Source organism: Protopterus annectens, chromosome 1.part1 (genome assembly GCF_019279795.1).
Source record: "Protopterus annectens isolate FY-2018-M chromosome 1.part1, PAN1.0, whole genome shotgun sequence".
NCBI classification, from domain to species: Eukaryota; Metazoa; Chordata; order Ceratodontiformes; family Protopteridae; genus Protopterus; species Protopterus annectens.
This window is the reverse complement of record NC_056726.1, coordinates 469,634,283-469,654,983: the sequence shown is the minus strand read 5'-3', so window position 1 is coordinate 469,654,983 and position 20,701 is coordinate 469,634,283. Positions and strand designations below refer to the sequence as shown.

At 43.4% G+C, this 20,701-nt stretch overlaps 1 protein-coding gene across 2 annotated transcripts in view; it reads left to right on the top strand.

Moving 5' to 3' along the window:
* Positions 1-20,701, top strand: part of LOC122805884 (serine/threonine-protein kinase D3) — a 2,410,388-nt gene that overhangs the window by 1,620,414 nt on the left and 769,273 nt on the right. The gene's annotated exons all lie outside the window — the stretch shown is intronic.

Below are 20,701 nucleotides of genomic sequence, written 5' to 3'. Positions count from 1 at the left end.
TTCTTCCTTCCAAACAGACCTTTTCCGGGAAGCAGTGGAGCGGGAAGAAGATGTGGTTCCACAAATCCCAAGGGGCCTTCCCTGATTTGCAAGACAAGTCCTCTTCGGGGGCGGAAGGCGATGATTTAATGTTAGATGCCACCTCAGAGGCCAAGGGGATCCACAGAACCAGGGCTTCAGGCAACCATTCTCTGACAAACCCTTTCAGCACTCCTGAAGTGCTGCCTGACTGTCCTACTCTGAAAGCAGTTGAGGGCAGACTGTCCTTGCACCCAGCAGCCTGGGCAGACATAACAAATGTCGCCTGGGTGTTAAACATCATATCCAGAGGCTAGTATATTCCTTTTTCCCTTCTTCCTCGCATAGGGGAGTGTCTCCCTGACATTCCATCCAGTCAGAGCAAGAATGCCCTTCTAGAGGAGCAAAAGCTTCTAGACAAGAGAGTCATCCAGCAGTTCCCATCAGAACAATGAGGATGTGGAACTTACTCTAGTTTCTTTTTGGTGCCAAAGATGACCAGGGATCTTCGACCCATCCTGAATCTAAGCAGTCTGAATCTGTTTGCAAGAAGACAAAATTCTGCCTGGTTATGGTACAGTCCATTCTGCCACTTATGCGCAAGGATGACTGGATGCGCTCGATGGATCTCCAGAATGCGTACTACCATATCGAAATAGACAGGTGCTCCAGGAGATACCTATGCTTCTGACTGGGGGCAAATCATTACCGGTTCGGAGCACTGCCCTTTGGTCTCACCACTGTTCCCCGGGCATTCACCAAGTGCATGACAGTGGTTGCAGTGCATCTCCATTTGCAAGGATTCCAGGTGTTCCCTGACTTGGTCGATTGACTCCTAACGGCACCCACAAGGCATCAACTACTCAGGGTGAATCAGATGATGCTGCCCTTGTTTCACCATCTGGAGAAAACAGTGAACATGGCAGAATCCAAGGTGATCCTGGTTCAGGAGATTGAATTCATCTGCACCAAGTTGAACACGGTAACTCAGGTGGCTACTCTTCCCTTACAAAAGGATATAGTCTCTCAGGATGCAGGTACAATGTTTACTAGACATGCCATCTCCTTCATCTCACCTGGTTCTTATAGCTTTGTGCTCCAAGTTGGCTGCCATTCTTCTGGTGCCTCTAGCCAGGTTCTTCATGGGAGTTCTTCAGTGGACTCTGGTGGTTCAGTGGTCTGTCTTGTATCATCCTTTATCTACTCCAGTCAAACGCGTGTCAATTTGCAGATGCCATCTGCAATGATGGATGCTCAGAGATGATCTTCATCTAGGCAGACCCTTTGTCCTTCCCCCTCCTTCAGCCACAGTGACCACAGACGCTTCCCTGTTGGGGTTGGGAGGGGCTTTATCAAGAAAGGGATGGTCCAAGGCACGTCCTCCCCTTTAGAGACCAAATTGCACACAAATGTCCTGGAGATGAGGGCGGTCCTCCTCCGTTGCAAGCCTTTCAAGACTGCCTTCCTCTGGGGAAAGTTGCAATCCTGACAGACATGTCAGTGGTATGATACATCAACAAGCAAGGGGGAACCTGATCTTACCAACTCTGCAGAGAAGCAATGAGAGTCTGGGAATGGGCAATTGCTTCAAACCACTTTCTCATTGCAGCACACATCCTGGGAGAATCCAGCATTCTGGCAGACATGTCGAGCAGGTCCATTTTGAGTCCTCCCCAGTGGTCCCTAAGTTAGTCAGTAGCGAACGAGATTTTCAGCTGCTGGGGCCAACCTTGCTGTGATCCATTTGCCTCCCCCCAATCAACAAATGCAGCAGGTACTTCACTCTGATCTCCCCAGCAGGGGAGTCTCCCAGGGACAGTCTAGTCCATGATTGGCCCCCGGGTCTCCTGTATGCTTATCCTCCAGTTCCCCCTGATGCCCAAATTCCTACAGAAAGCCGGCAGGTTGAAGACCAATCTTATTCTCATTGCCCGTCATTGGCGTTGTCAGGTATGGTTCCCCTTCCTGCAGTTTCACAGCAAATATCCTCCATGGATACTGGATCCCAGACAGGATCTCATTTCATATCTGACAGAACGACAGAGCCCCAAACTTCGATCCCTCAAACTAACCAGTTGGTTTCTCCACTTTAAGTAATTTTGTTAAAGTCCAGGCTTCCTTGACGTGTCTGTGACATCATCCTTACTTCTCAGAAGCCCTCCATCAAGAAGATATGTCGTAGCAAATGGAAAACCTTTTCCATCTGGGCTTCACATAGGAATCTAGACCCCTTTCTCCTCTGTTTCGGTTGTCCTTATGTTTTTTTCTGTTCTCTGTTCAACAAGGGAGCTAGTTTTTCTACTATAAAAGTATAACTCACGGCTATCACCAATTTCCATGTTGGGAAGGGAGTTGGTTTTCCCTCTACCCTTTCTTCTTCCAAACTCTGTCGGGCATTTTTAAAAGGGGTTTTTCACCTAAGAAAACCAGGCAGGTATGACCCTAGCCCTGAATAGCATCCTGCCTTCGCCCAGAATGATACCACAATATAAGGACAAAATGATTGACTTTAACAATTGGCTAAGCTTCTGGTGTCATTCAAAGGGGATCCAGTATCTGTCTGCCTGGGGCGATATGATCGACAGACCATGATGCTTTGCCAGAGATGGTCTGCACCTCTCGCCTCTGGGATTCAGGTTACTGGCTAAGGCTCTTGCAACCCCTATAGTGCCTTTTTTAGGCAAAGTTCAAAGGACAAAACCACCACCGTAACAGGTACAAGTATGCAAATTCTGAAGGTAATGTGACTCAATGCTAGAAATCTAAACCACAAAATGCAATCTCTCAAGGCATTCCTAAAAATGGAGAACATTGATATCTGTACAGTAACTGAGACCTGGTTCAAGGCTCCAGAGAGCACCCCTACAATACCAGGCTACAACTCTTACCACACTTTTCGGCTACCAAACCAGGACCGAAACACTAAGGGTGGAGGAGTGTCCATATTCACCAAGGATATTCACACCACCAGGCTAGTTGCCCAACACAATGCGTCTGAAATTCTCCGCATGCAACTATAACACTAGGTAAGACTGCAGTCTAAATTTTAGCTTGCTACAGATCCCCCACGATGCCTCAAGATTCTCACTACACCTTTCTAAACATACTGGAAAATATTAAGATACAACCAAACACCCTAATACTGGGTGATTTCAACTACGCTGCCATTAACTGGGAAAACTACTCGTATACCAACACCTTTGCCCAACGTTTCTTGGAATTCATGAATTCCAATGCCCTGGATCAGTTAATCCATAGCCCTACCAGGGGCTCCAATATCCTATACCTGGTCATTACCAACATGTGAAATCGATGCTCCACACCTATGGTCACCCCCTCGTTGGTCAGGTCTGACCTAAGCTATTACCCTTAACATCCACATTCCACCCCCACCCCCCAGTAAGGAAACCTCCATAAAATAATTTCTCCAAAGCCAACTTCATGCTACTCAAGTCAGAAGTGACAAACATCATGACACACATGCAGACGGGAACTGAAAGTTCTACTGCTGAATCCTACACTAAGGCACTGTACGAGCACATCCACTCATGCATGAATCTTGCCATCCCAAATAGAACCAAGATGATCACCTCCAAGAAAAGGAATCCAATCTGGTGGTCCCCTGCCATAAACAAACTTTACAACAAAAGGAAGAAACTGTTGCAGAAAAGAGGAAAATCCCAGGATGCAAAAAAACTCCCTTACCAGCCTCAGTAAGAAGCTGAGATCCCTCATAAAATCCTCCAAAGCTAGTTATGAAAATAAAATTGCCAAAGATTCCAAAGACAATCACAAGGAATTCTATAGCTATGTCAAAAATCTAAATGGCAATGCTCAGATCTGCTCTGAGCTACAACATAATGACATTAAATATGCTGATCCCAAGGATATTGCCAATATCCTGGCAGATCAATTCAGTGCCAACTTCACCCACCTTTCACCCCCTAAACGGCCCATCTCAATAGTGGAAGAATGCCAAATTTTGGTAATGGCCACACAGGTAAAAAAATGCACTCTCCAGAGCTAAGAATACAGCATCCATGGGACCAGATTACATCCCGGGCCGTGTAGTACATGAACTACAAAATGAACTGACACCTCACCTAAGTGTCATGTTTAATCATAGCCTCACCTCAGGCTTTGTGCCCACTAAGTGGCGCACAGCTACAGTTATCCCACTCCACAAGGGGGAATCCACCTTGGATCCTGGGAACTACCACCTCATCAGTCTGACGAGCCTGATCTGCAAGTCCATAGAACGTATTTTCATGGAACTTATAAACAAAGACATTGGCAAACTTCAAACACTGGACCCCACCCAGTTTGGGTTCATGAAGGGCCGATCTTGTCTCCAGAACCTGATTGACTTCTTCGAATCCGTCTCCAGAGCCATGGACGGGGGTAAGGCAGTCCACATAGCCTATCTGGACCTCGCCAAGGCCTTTTACACCATCCCCCACTCTTGAATCATAGATAGACTTACTAAGCTGGGCATTAATCCCTACGTCACTCGATGGGTTGCCAACTGGCTTATTGACAGAACCCACACTGTAAAAGTAGCCAACTCCAAATCCAGCTCCAGGCATGTGACAAGTGGAGTACCTCAGGGTTCAGTCCTGGGACCTCTCTTGTTTGGCATCTACTTCTCTGAAGTACAGGCCAACACTAAGGGACTCTGGCTAACAAAGTTTGCAGATGACTGCAAACTGGGAGCCATTATTGAATCCCCAAATGATGTGGATAGTCTACAAAAGGGCCTTACAGAAACAGATGCTTGGTGCCAGAGCCATGGGCTCAAGCTCAAGGCCAAGAAATGTATAGTTATCCCCTTTGGGACAAAACACGTACCCGTGAATTAGCACATAGGTGGCAGTACACTAAACACCGAAAGTGTGATAAGAGTCTTAGGGACACAGGCGGACAGTGGTCTCACCTTCGATAACCACATCGCCACAACAGTCATGTAGCACACCTCATCACTAAGGGCTTTTCATCCAGAAAAAAGGAGGTCATTCTCCCACTGTACTCATCCGTCATTAGACCCATTATAGAATACAACGCCCCGTTTGGTATGTACCTCTCAAGACACCTGCAACAACTGGAAAAGCCACAGAAATACCTCACTAAAAGAATGACAGGCCTAAAGCAGATGCCCTATGCTGACCGCCTTAAACACCAGCTATACTCTGTCGCATATCATCTACTCGGAGGTGATCTCTGCTTAACATACAAGGCCATGTCAAACCCAGAGCTGTTGGACATGCTACACTTAAAGAAATCCCAATCCCTCAGAGCCACACACTCCAGAGATCTAAACCTTGTCATCACAATAAAAAAACATGCTGGAGGGATAGGTTCCTGACCCAGAGACTCCTCAGACTCTGGAATAGACTGCCCGTACATGTCAAGCAGAGTGCCTCTTTGGCCCTCTTCAAAAGGAACCTTGACGATTGAATGGGAGAAAGGAAATTCACCCCGGGGATCACGTCAATCACCCTGCTAGACAGGGGTCCAGGGAAGTAAATAGTGTGGGAAGAAATAGCCAGGGAATTGTTATGGCTAAGCTTGTATAGGCCCTAGGGCCAGTAGCCTAGTACCAACCTATGAACCTGTAAGACCTCCAATAAAGGATCCTTCCCCCTTGGGGTCTTACTTAGTTCTGCAAGGTCTCACCCAGAAAACTTTTGAACCTGCTAGTTCTTACGAGCTGAAATATTTGTCATTGAAGATGGCTTTTCTTGTGGCTATTATGTCAGCCAGGAGAGTTTCAGAATTGCAGGCTCTGTCTTCTCAAACACCATACATAACCATTTTCAAGGATAGAGTTTCTCTTGGGACAAATCTTTCATTTCAAAGGTCACTTTCGAAGCAAATTTGAATCAGACTATACATTTTACTTGCCTTTTTTCCCCAACTACTCCAGTAAGGGCGAATACATGCTACATTCTTTGGACGTCCACAGACAGTTAAGTTTCTACCTTCATAGGACCAGACCTTATAGAAATTCAGAACAGTTGCCCATTGCCTTTTCACCTAACAGGTTGGGACAGGCTGTCTGTAAGATTACTTTAGCGAAATGGATTATGGACTTTATTTCTACGGTTTATTCTCAGCAAGGCAAGCAACTCCCTTGTCCAGTTAGAGCCCACTCTGCCAGGTGAAAGTCAACCTCTTCAGCCTTTTCTGATAGAGCTCCAATTGATGAAATCTGTGCTGCAGCTGCTTGGTCCACGGCTCATACTTTTATATCTCACTACAAGTTGGATATTGTTTCCAGAAACAGAGCATCCTTTGGATGTTCTTCGTGTTTCACTGTTGCAGTCATTACATTTGGGTAATCTGCTGGCAGGTTGCCCTCATTCGGCCTGAATAACAAACTCTTGGGTTCTGCGTCGGTTGCTGTCTCCTCTTCCATGATGTCAGGTCATCAGGGGTATAAAACATGTAGCCGAAGCCGTTTTATTCAGTCTTTCTTGCCGTGCGGTGCCTGAAGCAGAAGCAGTTTGCAAGTGCCGGTCGGCCGACTCCTGAAATTTTCATATTCAAGTTTCAGAACCTAAGTCTTCAAAATAAAGCTAAGTACCCCGTTGGGGAAACTTTTTCTTGCTCCTTACTGATGTCAGTAAAAATTAATAATTGCATTACTTGTAGGAAGCAAATGCCTCATAAGGATTTTCATTTGTACTGTATTCCTTGCCTAAGCCCAGATCACAACGTGCCTTGCTGTCGGTTTTGTGCTAGATTTAACCAACGCACTATTAAGTGTCTATATTTTTGCTTCTAAATAATTTGGTTCAAGATTTAATTATCCTGACTCATCGGTTAGCAATCTGACTACCGGAGTACATAAAAAAACGCAAGGAAAAAGACAGAGACAGACCGTCGAGGTCCAAAACCGACGACAAAGCTTCTCCTAAGCCACTCGCCACTACTCAGTAAGATGCTTTCGCAGCCCCTGATACCCACTACTTTTGAGTCGCAGGCCTCTACCGAAATCCATTCGGAGTCCAGTATGCCGCGAGATTCTTAGAGTATTGAACCCGCGGATGTCTCTCCCTTGGATGGGTCCGGAGCCACTGAGCAGACACTGGCTTCTGAGGGTGTTTTCAGGCCTCAACTTTTTATATTAAACCAACGCCAGCAACAAAAAGGTCAAAAATAACTTCTATGTCTAAAAAAACGATGCATGAGCCACATGCTCAGGCCCCTATGCCTAAAAAACAGATGATAACATGGCTGAGGATTTAATTACCTTGATCAGGGGTTCCCAACCCCCCCCCCCCTGCTAAGAGGCCTAGGCAAGGCACTGATTATGGATCTTCAGATCAGGTTTCATTTCTTCTGATCAGGAATTTTCTTTTCCACCCTATGAGGATTCTGATGCAGAGGAATCCATCCCATCTGCCTCTCCTTCTGAGGATTACTCTTTTGGAGAGACTTTGCATACTTTAAGGGAACATTTTCACTGGGAGAGTCAGGACTTCTCTGAATCAAAAAAGAGGCTTAGGGATTTCCTTCTTCTTTCTCAGCATAGGCCTTTGGCAATACCTCCTGTATTAGACATTGTTGATGATGTGTTCTCAGAATCAAGCATGACTCCAGATTCCCTGCCTCCGGCTCCTAGTAAGCCAGACAGATATTACAGGGTTCCTGACTTCCCCAAATTTCTTTTCAAAAATCCTGCTGCTGATCCCGAAACTATTTCTCAGGGTCCCAAGGGTGTAAAGGCCTCTACAGCCAAAAATCCTACCCCTTCTGATAGAGATTCTAGGGTGCTGGATAGATGGTGTAAGAAGGTTTATACGTCTGCAACCTTGGCAATCAGAGCTTTAAACTGCCAGCTTCATATAATTAAATATCAACAGCATGTTATGGGCTTACTGAAACAGAAAATGATGTTGATTTCTGATTGTGTGGAAAATAGTTACAGGAATTATTGCATTCAGTAGAACAGGTTGGAAAGCATACTTTGCAATGTGGTTTTGATTCCTTGGAGGCTTCTTGTAGGACCGCCGTTACTGGATCTGTGATTAGAAGGCATGCCTGGCTCAAGGAGCAAAATCTGCCTGATCATGTTAAAGCTAAATTGTTGGATGCCCCCTTTGCAGCATGATACTCTGGTAATAAGGCAGAAGAGGTTTTAAAGAAAATGGAAGACAAAGCTAAATTTATAAAAACTGTAAAATATTTCTTGCAAGTGCAGCAACCCAGGTTCAGTAGGCACTGGCCTACTAAAAATTGGTTCTTTCCTGTGCCCAACAGAGCCACACAGAGCAAATACAGGCGCTCAAAAGGCTCCAGATACCAATCATAGGGTTCTTCCAGGTCAAAGCAATGGGGTGCCTCCACCTCCAAATCTGGAGGAAACAAAGCACAACTCTACAGTAAGCAGTCTCAATGACATTCCTCTACCATCACCTAGCACTTATCTTTTGGTAGCCCCCTTGGGGGGAAAACTAGCACTTCATGCTCAAAATTGGAAGTTAATTACCCAGGACAAGTGGGTATTAAACATAGTATCCCAGGGGTACAGATTATTTCCATACTTTTCCAATTCCAAATGGATGGCCGGATCTGCCACAAAACCAGTGGGCAGAGGCCCAGAAACAAGTCACGTCCCTCATGGATATGGGGGCTATTCAACTGGTACCAGAAAAGGAAAAAGGACAAGGATTTTTTTCAAGACTTTTCCTGGTACCCAGAAAGGACAATTCATGGTGTCCAATACTGGACTTATCAACTCTGAACACATTCCTGGACATTCCAAAATTCAAAATGCTGACTTTACAACAGCTACTGCCTATGCTAGCCAAGCATACTTGGTTAATAATTCTGGACTTAAAAGAGGCATACCTGCATATCCCAATAAGGGAATCCTGCAGAAGATGCCTCCGCTTCAAAGCACGTTTTTTGCATTACCAATTCTCTGCACTGCCCTTTGGCTCATCTACTGTGCCCAGGGTCTTTACAAAGTGCCTGGCACCAGTAATTGCATTCTGCAGACAAAGAAGCATTCAAATTTATCCTTATCTGGACGATTGTCTCATTCAAACAGAGGACAAGGACACTCTTCTTCATCATCTGACATTTGTAAAAAGGCTTCTAGCATGCCTAGGGTACACCATAAACGAAAATAAATCACAACTGGTACCCTCTCAAATAATTACATTCCTGGGTACAAGCTTGAATACAACTGCCCAGATGGCTTACCTCACGCCAGACAAACAAAGGCAACTGGCAACATACTTCAAACAAATGGCAACAAAAACCCAGTTGTCTGTGCAAGACAAATTCTGCTTTGGGGTTCATGGCATCCTGCATTCTACTAATTCCATATGCGAGACTGCATATGAGGAAACTTCAGTGTTACCTAAAAAGTTTATGGAGTCAACATTGTCACAGTCTGGAAACAATGATTCCTCTCATTTCCAGACTACAACAGGAGTTTCTTTGGTGGGCAGAGACATGTCACCAAAACAAGGGACTGTCATTCACTCTACCCCCTGCCACCCAAACCCTAACTACAGATGCATCAGACTATGCTTGGGGGACCCACCTAGCAGGGAGATAACTACTGATAAAGATGGACAATGCCACAGTTATGTGGTACATAAACAAGCAGGGGTTACACATTCCTACCCCCTTTACAGACTAGCCATGGCCTTGTGGAACACAGCCTTGACTTACCAAATACATCTTCAAGCTCAATTTTTGCCAGGAAAGCAAAATACTCTGACAGACTACCTAAGCAGAAATCTTATGGACCCACACGAATGGAAACTGGATCTGGATCCACAAACCTTCAGCATGTTAACACAGAAATGGGGGAGCCCAGACATAGATCTATTTGCCTCTCCCCAAAATTATCAGTTGGACAAATTCTGCACAAGAACTCATCACAAAAAAGTATGGAAAGTGGATGCCTTATCCTTCCGCTGGAAAAACCTGTCCCCCTCTGCCTCTACTCTCCAAGGTCTTACTAAAAGTCAGACAGGAAAAAACAAAAATGATCCTAATTGCTCCGGACTGGCCTTGCCAGCACTGGTACCCACTTCTAAGGAATGTCTCACCATTCTCCATGGTACTTGCCTCAGATACCTCATCTACTGTCTTAGCAGAACTATCAAATTCTACACACTCAGCTCCAAACTCTGAATCTTGTAGCATGGCTAATCAACTAATTATTCAAACATCACCTCTCAGTAAATATGTGATGGATGTCATTTTGGAAGCCAGAAGGCCTAGCACTAGAAAATCTTATGCTGATAAATGGAAGAGATTCTGTGCTTGGAACCAAGCACAAGGAATAGACACAGCAAAGCCCAATATTCCACAGATTGTACAATATTTGACTGAGATGCTTGACATGGGCATATCTTTTTCTTCAATAAAAATCCATGCCTCTGCCATCTTGGCTTATTACAACACAGAGCCTCCCCTCTTTTCTCATCCTCTGCTTAAACAGTATCTTAGAGGGGACAAAAATGTAAGGCTTCCCAGAAGATCACCAACTCCTGCATGGGACCTCAATTTTGTGTTGGAAAAACTCACCCTGCCTCCTTTTGAACCAGCAGCTACTGCGGATATAAAATTAATATCTTGGAAAACAGCTTTTCTCTTGGCAGTCACTTCAGCAAGAAGGGTTTCAGAACTACAGGCTCTCATAGCAGTGTAGCCTTTTATTTATTATATTTTACCCGGGCAGGGTGTCCCTCAGGACCAATCCTTCTTTAATGCCTAAGGTGGTATCCAGTGTGGCTCTTAACCAGACCATTCATCTGCCAACATTTTACCCAAATCCGCAGATCAAGGGGGAGCGGATTCTGCATTCATTGAATGTACACAGACAACTAAGATTCTACTTAAACAGGACCAAATCTCTAAGAAAATCTGAGCAACTACTGACAGCATTTGCTGCAGGGTCAGAGGGGAAGGCTATATCAAAGCAGACTATTTCTAAGTGGATAAGCCACTGCATTCGTTTCTGATATTTACACCGTGGTAAACCTGTGCCCAAGGAGATCAGATCACATTCCACCAGGGCTGCCTCTACCTCAGCAGCTTTTCTCAGAGGGGTTCCAACCAAAGACATTCTAGAAGCTGCTACTTGGAGCTCTGTTCATACCGTCACAAAGCATTATCTTTTACCTCTCTTCTCCAAATCCAGGGCAGGCTTTGCCACTGCAGTCCTGCAGGGCCTTATAGCCGCTCCTAATGCTGTTTAGTTCCATCCTCCCATCCATAGCTTTGGGATTCTACCCAAATGTATTGACTGCAACAGTGAAACACGAAGAACATAGTACAGTTGTGTACACTTACCTTAAATGTAGATGTTCGAGTGTATTCAGTGTTGCAGTCCGGGTTACCCACCCGCCATCCCCCTGTCTAAACCTTTTCTTTCCTTCACTATACTCAAAAACATTTGTGGTGTATTTGCTTTTAGTTGAAGGTAAAGTTTATGTTTCTAAAAGTGCATATATATATATATATATATATATATTTACTGTTTGTTTATATATATATTTTTGCTCCCCATTTGGGGGGCACCTGACATCTAGGGCAAGTAAAACCGAATAAAATGGCATCGGCTGCATGTTTTATACCCCTGACAACCTGACGTCATGGAAGAGGAGAGAGCAACTGACGCAGGACCCGGGCTTTGTTATTCAGGCTGACTGAGGGCAACCTGCCAGCAGATTACCCAAATGTAATGACTGCAACAGTGAATACACTTGAACATCTACATTTATGGTAAGTGTAGACAACTGTACTTTCTGCGGTGCGCAAACTCGATCTGAGGGTTTGAAGAGGAGTGAGGCATCATGGGAGAGGGAGGAGTTTGAGGCTCGGATCATATGTCTGTAGAAATGGCCTGCTTGATCCGAGGATGGATCCAAAGTGATGCATAATGAAACTGGACAACACAGATACCAAGTTATGGTAAGCACATAACTTCTAATATCTAGGGGTAGTTTGTTATCCTGCAGTATTTTATCTACCCTACTAATCATTCCTTTTTTTTAAATGCAGCTTCTGTTCTAGATTCAGCTAAAGACTCGAGCAGTGCAGATCTTTCACTTAGGATTCCCCTGTCTTTCTCTTTGCCTGTACTCTATCAGTCTTTGATAGGGAAGGCAGTCCCTAGCCCGGCAGTACAGTTGTCTACTTGGCCTCTTCAAATTCTATTAAATTTCCCTCTCTCAATATGTAATACCGTGGTTCCTTTGCCAACTTATTCTGGTAAATTCCAGCTCCCTGTTGCCTATTCTGTGTACCCCCTAATTGCAGTCATCCCTATTGGCAGAATCTTCTTTCTCCATTCTTATGTTGGCTTAGTTTATAGTATGTTTTCCTGCTACTTTATGAATATAATGCTCTGTATGACTGTTATTCTCCTTAAGGATCTGCATCCAAAATCCCACTATCTCCTTATTTATTGAATTTCTCCCTTGATTCATTATCATTATTGTTTTCCACTTTGAATTGTAGCTTTCTGCTTTTGTTATGTATAAGAGCCTTAACTGTGTAGCTCTAAAATATCCGTTCAAATCAGGTGATCCTAAATTACCTTGTTCTTTTGGAAAGCTCAACTTATCCCAGCTGGCCCTTCCAGAAAATATTCTTCACCTCCTTATTAATTACTATCCACAAATTCTCTGGTTGTTAAAAAAAAAATATATATATATGCTTGAGCTGTATATAAAACTATAGTGATTAAAACATTTTACTGCCTGTGTCTTGCTATCCATATCAATAAGCAAAAGCTTCCAGTTCCTCAGTTTTTGTATTTTCTTCTTTTTAGTTTTGTCACACATGTTCTTATCTGCCATAACAGTACCCTTTTAAATCCATACTCCTAAATACTTCATTTTATCATGTCCCCATAAATATTTATATTGCTGAAGCAATTCCCATAATCATCGTGTTTGCATGGAAACGTATAAAAATGTAGCCCTCAACTGCAGGCTTCTAATGACAAGCTGAAACATATGTTGCTAAAGGAAAACTTTTCATTACATTCTGTGTTCTGTCATTTACTTGTTTCCACTTTAAACTTGTTAGGCTCAGCCACGGGTCTTAATTCAGACATTCACTTCTGCAAAAGTTAGATAAAACACATCAGCTCTATGTTCATAGGTAGGTACTAGGCTATCGGCCCTGGGGCCTATACAAGTCCAGCCAAAAAGGTACCCTGGCTTTTGCCACCCAAGAAAATTATTTTCTTGTGCCACTGTCGAGCAGAGCCACAGAGGTGATCCCCGGGGTGAATTTCCTATTTCCCATCCAATCATCAAGATTTTTCTTGAAGAGTGCTAATGAGGAGCTTTGTTTGATATAGATAGGTAGTTTATTCCAGAGTATGGGAAGTCTCTGGGACAGGAATCTATCCCTTCAGCATGTTCTGTTTATTGTGGTGACAAGGTTTAGGTCCCTAGAGCGTGTAGCTCGGAGGAATTCGGATTTCTTTAAGTGGAGCATGTCCAACAGCTCTGGGTTTAACATAGCTTTGTATGTTAGGCAGAGATCACCTCTGAGTAGGCGATATGCGACAGAGTAAAGCTGGAGTTTTTTGAGACGGTCTGCATAGGGCATCTGTTTGAGGCCGGTAATCCTCTTTGTGTGGTATTTCTGCTGCCTTTCCAGTTGTTGTAGATGTCTTGTGAGGTACATACCAAAAGGGGCGTTGTACTCTATAATGGGTCTAATGAGTGATGAGTAGAGGGGAACAATGACCTCTTTTTTTCTGGATGAGAAACCTTTTGTGATGAGGTGTGCCATGTAGAAGTATTTCCTGACTACTGTGGCAATGTGATTATCAAAGGAGAGACTACTGTCCAGCTGTGTCCCAAGGTCTCTTATCACACTTTCGGTGTTAAGTATACTACCGCCTATGTTGTAGTTCATGGGTACAGAGTTTTTACCAAAGGGGATGACAATGCACTTTTTGGCATTGAGCTTGAGGCCATGGCTTTGACACCAGGCATCTGTCTCAGTGAGGCCCTTCTGTAGGATGTCCACATCATTAGGAGTTTCAGTTATGACTCCTAGTTTGCACTCATCTGCTAACTTCGTTAGCCAAAGACTTTCTGTGTTAGCCTGTACTTCAGAGAAGTAGATACCAAACAGGGGAGAACCCAGGACTGAACCCTGTGGTACTCCACTTGTCACTGGTCTGAAGTCGGATTTGGAGTCTGCTACTTTCACAGTGTGGGTTCTGTCAGTGAGCCAGCTGGCAACCCATCTTGTGACATAGGGATTTATACCTAGTTTAGTGAGTTTATCTATAATTCCAGAGTGGGGGATGGTGTCGAAAGCCTTGGCAAGATCTAGATAGGCTGTGTGACTGCTTCAAAGAAGTCTATCAGGTTTAGGAGACATGATCTGCCTTTTACAAACCCGAACTGGGTGGGATCCAGAGTTTGGAGATTACCAATGTCTTTGTTTATACGTTCCATGGCCTTGCAGACCAGGCTCGTCAGGCTAATGGGGCGGTAGTTCCCGGGGTCTGTGGGGGCTCTCCCCTTGTGGAGTGGGATAACCGTTGCTGTGTGCCATTCAGCAGGCAGAAAGCCTGAGGTGAGGCTTTGATTGAACATGGTATTTAGGTGAGGTGCCAGTTCGTTCTGTAGTTCATGTAGAACGCAGCCTGGGATGTTGTCTGGTCCCATGGATGCTGTGTTCTTGGATTTGGAGAGTGTGGTTTTTACCTGTGCAGCCGTGATTACAGGAATGTTGGCAATATCGGTTGGGTCTGTATATTTAGTGCCATTGTGCTGTAACTCAGAGCAGATCTGAGTGTTGCCTTTGAGATTCTTGACATAGCTATAGAATGCTTTGTGGTTGTCTTTAGAATCAGTGGCGATTTTGTTTTTGTAACTAGCTTTGGAGGATTTTATCAGGGATCGCAGCTTCTTACTGAGGCTGACCAGGGAGCACCTCCACACGTGGGATTTTACTGTCTTTTGCGAGAGTTTCTTCCTTCTGTTGTACAGTTTGTTTATGGCAGGGGACCACCAGATTGGCTTCCTTTTTTGGAGGATAGCGTCTTGGTTCTGTTTGGGATAGCACGATCCATGCACTCATGTAAGTGCTTATAAAGTGCAATTGTGTAGGATTCAGTAGTCGTAACTGTATTGTCCATCTGCATGGGTGTCTTGAAGTTCACCACTTCTGTCTTAAGAAGCATGAAGTTGGCTCTGGAGAAATATTTTACCATGGTTTCCTTAATGGGGGGGGGGGGGGTGGAGGCAGGATGTGGATATCTAGGGTAATTAGCTTATGGTCGGATCGGACCAGTGAGGCGTTGACTTCAGGTGTGGAACACCGGTCACTCATATTGGTAATGACTAGATCTAGGATATTGTTGCCCCTGGTGGGTGTGTGGATAAGTTGATCCAGGGCATTGGAGTTTATGAATTCCAGAAAGCGTTGAGTGAAGGAGTTGGTACATGAGTAGTTTTCCCAGTTAATGGTGGGGTAGTTGAAATCGCCCATTATTAGGTTGTTTGGTTGAACCCTAATATTTTCCAGTAGATCAAGAAAAGAGGAGTGGGAATCCTGGGGCATGGTGGGTGATCTGTAGCAAACTACAATTTGGATTGCAGTTTTGCCCATAGTTAGTTGCACTTGGATAACCTCGGCTGCATTATGCTGAGCAACTAGCCTGAAGGTGTGGATATCCTTAATGAATATGGACACAACTCCACCTTTGGTGTTCTGGTCCAGGTTACATGGCCAAAAAGTGTGGTTATGCAGTCACTGCACAGATATCGATGTTATCCATTTTAAGGAGTGCCTTGAGTGAGTGCATTTTGAGATTTAGACTTCTAGCATTGAGTAGCATCACCCTCAGTTTTTACTTGCCTGTTCCTGTTACGGTGGTGAATTTGTCATTTGAACCTTGCCTAAAAAAGGCACTATAGGGGCGGCAAGAACCATAGCCAGTATCCGGAATCCCAAGGGTGACAGGTGCAGGCCATCTCTGACAAAGCATCGTGGTCTGTCGACCATGTCATCCCAGGCAGACAGATACTGGATCCCTTTAGAATGGCACCAGACGCTTAGCCAATTGTTGAAGTCGATCATCTTGTCCTTGTACTGCAGCATCATTCTGGGTGATGGCAGAATGCTACTCAGGGCTAGGGTCATACCTGCCTGGGCTACAAGATCGGAGAGCTCTTCCATATCTCTCTTCATGTAGTCCAGGGAGGTACGTCTCGGGTCATTCACACCAACATGGACAATGACAGAGTCATATTTGTACTTGTTGTTGAGTGACCTGAGTGCATGGGTTATGTGGCAGATCCTGGCACCTGACAGGCAGCTGACAGTAAACTTCTCCTTGTTTAGCCTGGTGAGTGGGGCATCAGTGTGCCTGACTATAGAGTCGCCTATGACTAGTGTGTTGGGTACGTTGTTTTGCCTTAATGGCTGTGGTTGAGTGGCACAATGAGTCTGCGGGATATGTGTCATTTGGGTTGTGTTGGGGGGTGGAGGTTGCTTGCATTTCTGCTTTGGAGGTCTCTGTTGCTTGAGCAGATTATTATTGAGAGCCTCCGCGAATGTTTTTGTGTTTCTATGTGTGGATTTTGGTGGTGTAGATTTAGTGAGACTATGTGATGAGTGTGGTGTGGTGCAAGTGTTTACCTTCTCTTCTTGACCGTCAAGTTCAGTCTTGATTGGAGAGAGCTTTACCTCCAGTTTGGCTAGATAAGTGAATCTCTCACAGGTTGTAGTGTTGGCTGGTAGGAGGAGAGGGTTGTCTGTGTACATGAGGCAATTTCTACATTGCCCCAAGATGCCCAGATTCATCAGATAGACAGGAGAGAACACCGGGAGCTGACCCTTGGACATGCCTGATTAAAAAACTGTATTCCTCTAGATAAGTGAGGTAAGTGAGTACAAGAGCTTTTTTTCTTTAAGCAAGTGAGGAAAGTAAATACCAAAACTGTTTTCCTCTAGGTAATGAGGAAGGTTGAGTGCTGTAGTAATTAGTAGGTTATTTAGCGCTTACAAGTTCTGAACAAGTGCTGATCACGAATAAGCAAATTCAAGTGCTAAGAGTAAGAATCTGTATCTGGACTAAACTAGTTACAGGAAAGGGGAAAACAAGTGCAAATGTGGGCTTTTAAATCAGAAAGTTGAGAGAGATGGAAAAACTGCCCAAACGGCCAATAACTACAATTTCTGGGCCAGAACCACTCCTTATGTGGTAGATAGGTTACCTAGTGCTTACCACTCCCACTGATAAGCTAGAAGGCTTCCCTTCAACACAGAAAGCTTGGGGGGGCTCAGAAGCTTACATACAGTCCTGGATACAGCAAATCTGAATCTGGACTACACTAGTTACAGGAAAGGTATTTATATATATATATATATATATATATATATATATATATATATATATACAGAAAAGTATGTAAAACAGCAGTCAAAACAATTCAAATGCAGTGCAAGCTAGCACACTTGAGTATGTAGCAATGTTAGACCAAACAGTTTAAAAAATGCAATTAAGTTAAAAATGACTAAAAACAATGCAGAAGGAGTCTATTGGGTAGAATGAGGTAAAGAGATGGGACTGGGGGGAGTGTCCCAGATCAAATCTACAGTGGGGGCGGGCAACTGCAAAAACCTCCAAATTTAAACAACACAGGAATAGAGAGGGTGGGTATGGGAAAACCAACACCTTCAGCAGAGATCTGAAAAACTATACAGTGAAGCAAAAATAACAGTGCACAACTCTGGTCAGCCAGCAGTGATATAAAATTAGTCAAACAACAATTACCAGTACACAACTCTGAAGTGCCAGAAAAATATACTCAGCTCTGTATATCTCCAGATAGTTTGAAGAGCACTCTTTCAGGACACAGGAAGGCTCCAGCAATGACTTTGCTAACTTGTGCATGTATATAATATTTGTGTTTTTGTACCTCATCCTCCACTCAGCAACCCAAGATTACAGTCTTTTAACTTAAACATGATTTTGTCTTATCCTTTTTCCTCTTTCTCCATTGTAATGCCTAAATTTCTTAATACTGAAAAAGAAGAAAGAGAAAAAGGCACTGTTTACTTTTAGTAACTTTGTCACATACAATAACTAAGTATGCTTTATTATAAAATCTGTAGTCTATATCATGAAAACTTTTATAGAAATATTGTTTTACTTACAATTATCCTTTCATTCACCTTCCCTTCCCCTTGGTGTTCTTCCAAACATTAATGACATGAAGTGAGGGAAATGCCTTTCAATTCTGCACAAGTTAGCAAAGTCAACAAAACTCAATTTTTCCACTTTTTCTTCTAAGACCATGTTTCATAAATGTGTTTGTTTTGCAATCTCACATTTATTCACTAATTTCCATGTTAGCAGAATTTTGGCTGTTCACCACCTTCTCCCAATTCCAGACTCCAGTTCAGTTGCATGGTACTCCCAATTCTTCTAGTCAACTCATGTGCTTTTCTCTGTCTCAAGTATTTTCCTTTGGAACATTAGAAAATGTTTCACTGGCAAATTTTCTCCATGTGGTTTATTATCAGAATGAGAAACAGAATCCCTTTCTCTTGATGGCTCACTTTTTGTTGGGCAAAGTTTTGCATTTCTTAACCTGTTCTGCGTCAACAAATGATTTTGATCCTCCAGGAAAAAATATTCTGAAGACAGTTGGGTACAGCAGCTTGAGTCTCACACTTACCTCTTGGCATTCCTTGATTGCTGGAATAAATTTGCTTCTCTTATGCCTGATGTGCAGTGAATAATCATTTTCTGCAAACACTATACTGTCTCCAACTTTTAATCCTTTGTCCTTTTTCCATGGTTTTGTCAGGATCAATTCTTTCGGCTGGTAGGATTGCATCTTTACTAATACAGGTCTTGACTGCTTTCTTATGGCCAGGTTTGGAACATAGACATGATGTGCCCTTTCTGTTAACAAACCCTGCTGTGGAGTACCAGTCCAGCTGCTTCTTTGTGCCTTCAAAAATGAATGCATTCTGTTCCTTCTAGTTTTTCTGGTACAGCATAAAATCTCAGATTTTCCTTACGTGCTCTGAGTCTACCATTTTTTGAAATGTCTCTTCTTGAGCAGTCTCGTACTCAGCCAACATTTTGCAGTTTTATCAGCTCATATGAATAACTGTTTAAACTTTCTTCCATTTTTCCAACCATTTATTATTCGAGTTGATGTACCCCTTCAGTGTTTTGTTTATTTTAATCAGCTCTGAGCACATTTGACTTATTTTTTTCCACTAGATTACTGGAAACCACATTTTGCTCCAAAGCTGGAGCTTGAACTGCCTTTTTTTCTAAACATCTGCAGGATTCTTCCCAGTCAGTGTTTTCTCTAACTTTTCTAGTTGATTTTATTTCGGGCTTAGTTTCTTCTTTGCTAACATCCAGGCAGTGTACTTACTAGCCAGTATCTGAATTTAATTAAAGTGACAGAGTTCCTGGCCAGTTTTTCTTTTTTTTTGCACTATGAGAGAGCTGACATTAAGCTGTTGATAGCGTGCATACATCTTGGAAAGCCATCATCTGGCCTCTTATTCCCCTGTCAAGGTACATCTTGGCTGCCATTTCAGCATGTCTACCCATTGATGGTATTCTTTTTTTAGTAAAACATCTGAAAGGAGTTTTACACCTGAGAACTGCCCATAAACAGTTGCTGCTTCGTGGAATCTTATGTTTATGCTAGAAAAGTTAACCATGTCTCCTTTTGAGTCTGCTCATTAAGCAAGCTAAAGGTTCATTACATGGAAGACTGTTCTCATTGCTCTGGAATGTACAAATTTGTAAGCTGTCATGGTTGGTGATCCCTGGCTGGTCTTCCACAGAGATGCCATCTCATTAAGAACAATTCCTTCATTTATGCCCAAAGTTGATTCAGAGTTTACTTTAAATGGTGCCCTTGGTCTCTGCAGTGTTTCATCCAGATCCTCAGAACTATGGTGGAAAGATTCTACTTTTGACATTCAGTGTCAGCTCAAGTGCTATCTTGACGGAAGTAATTTCTTTAGAAGAACAGATCAGCTATTTGTTACACTGGGACAAAGAAACAACAAACCTTAAAAAAAGACTATTTCCAGATGGTTATCTTGCACCATTGCCTTCTGTTATTCCCATCATAAGTAAACCTGTTCCAGGCAGTATAAAGCCTCATTCTACTAGAGATTCACCTCTTCAATGCTGTATTGGAAAGGGGTGGACTCTATATTTATTGTAGAGGCAGCTACATAGTCCTCGGTGCATAACTTTACTAAGCATTCCAAACTTGATTATTTTTCATGATCCAGGACAGGCTTTGCTAGGACCCTTCTCCAGAGACTCCTGGATCCATATCCTTCCTCTTCCACCTCCCAGCTTGGATAGGCTTTGGTAATCCACCCTTATAACCTAAAGGCTACTGCAGCAATGGGAATGATGAACACAGTATGGCTGTATAAGTTGCACTTAACCATAACAGTAGATGTTCGAATTCTCATTGTTGCAGCAGTTGCACCCGCCCTCCATTCTCACTGCTTTTGTATACTTATTTGCTGGGATATAAAATAATTTATTGTTAAATGATTTAGTGATTCATGAGTACTCTCCTTCATAACTTTTGTATAAGAAAATTCTGAAGAATTCTTCACTCTTGACTACGGATTTCCTTCCACAGGGCTGACCAATCATTAGTCAGAGTGAAGA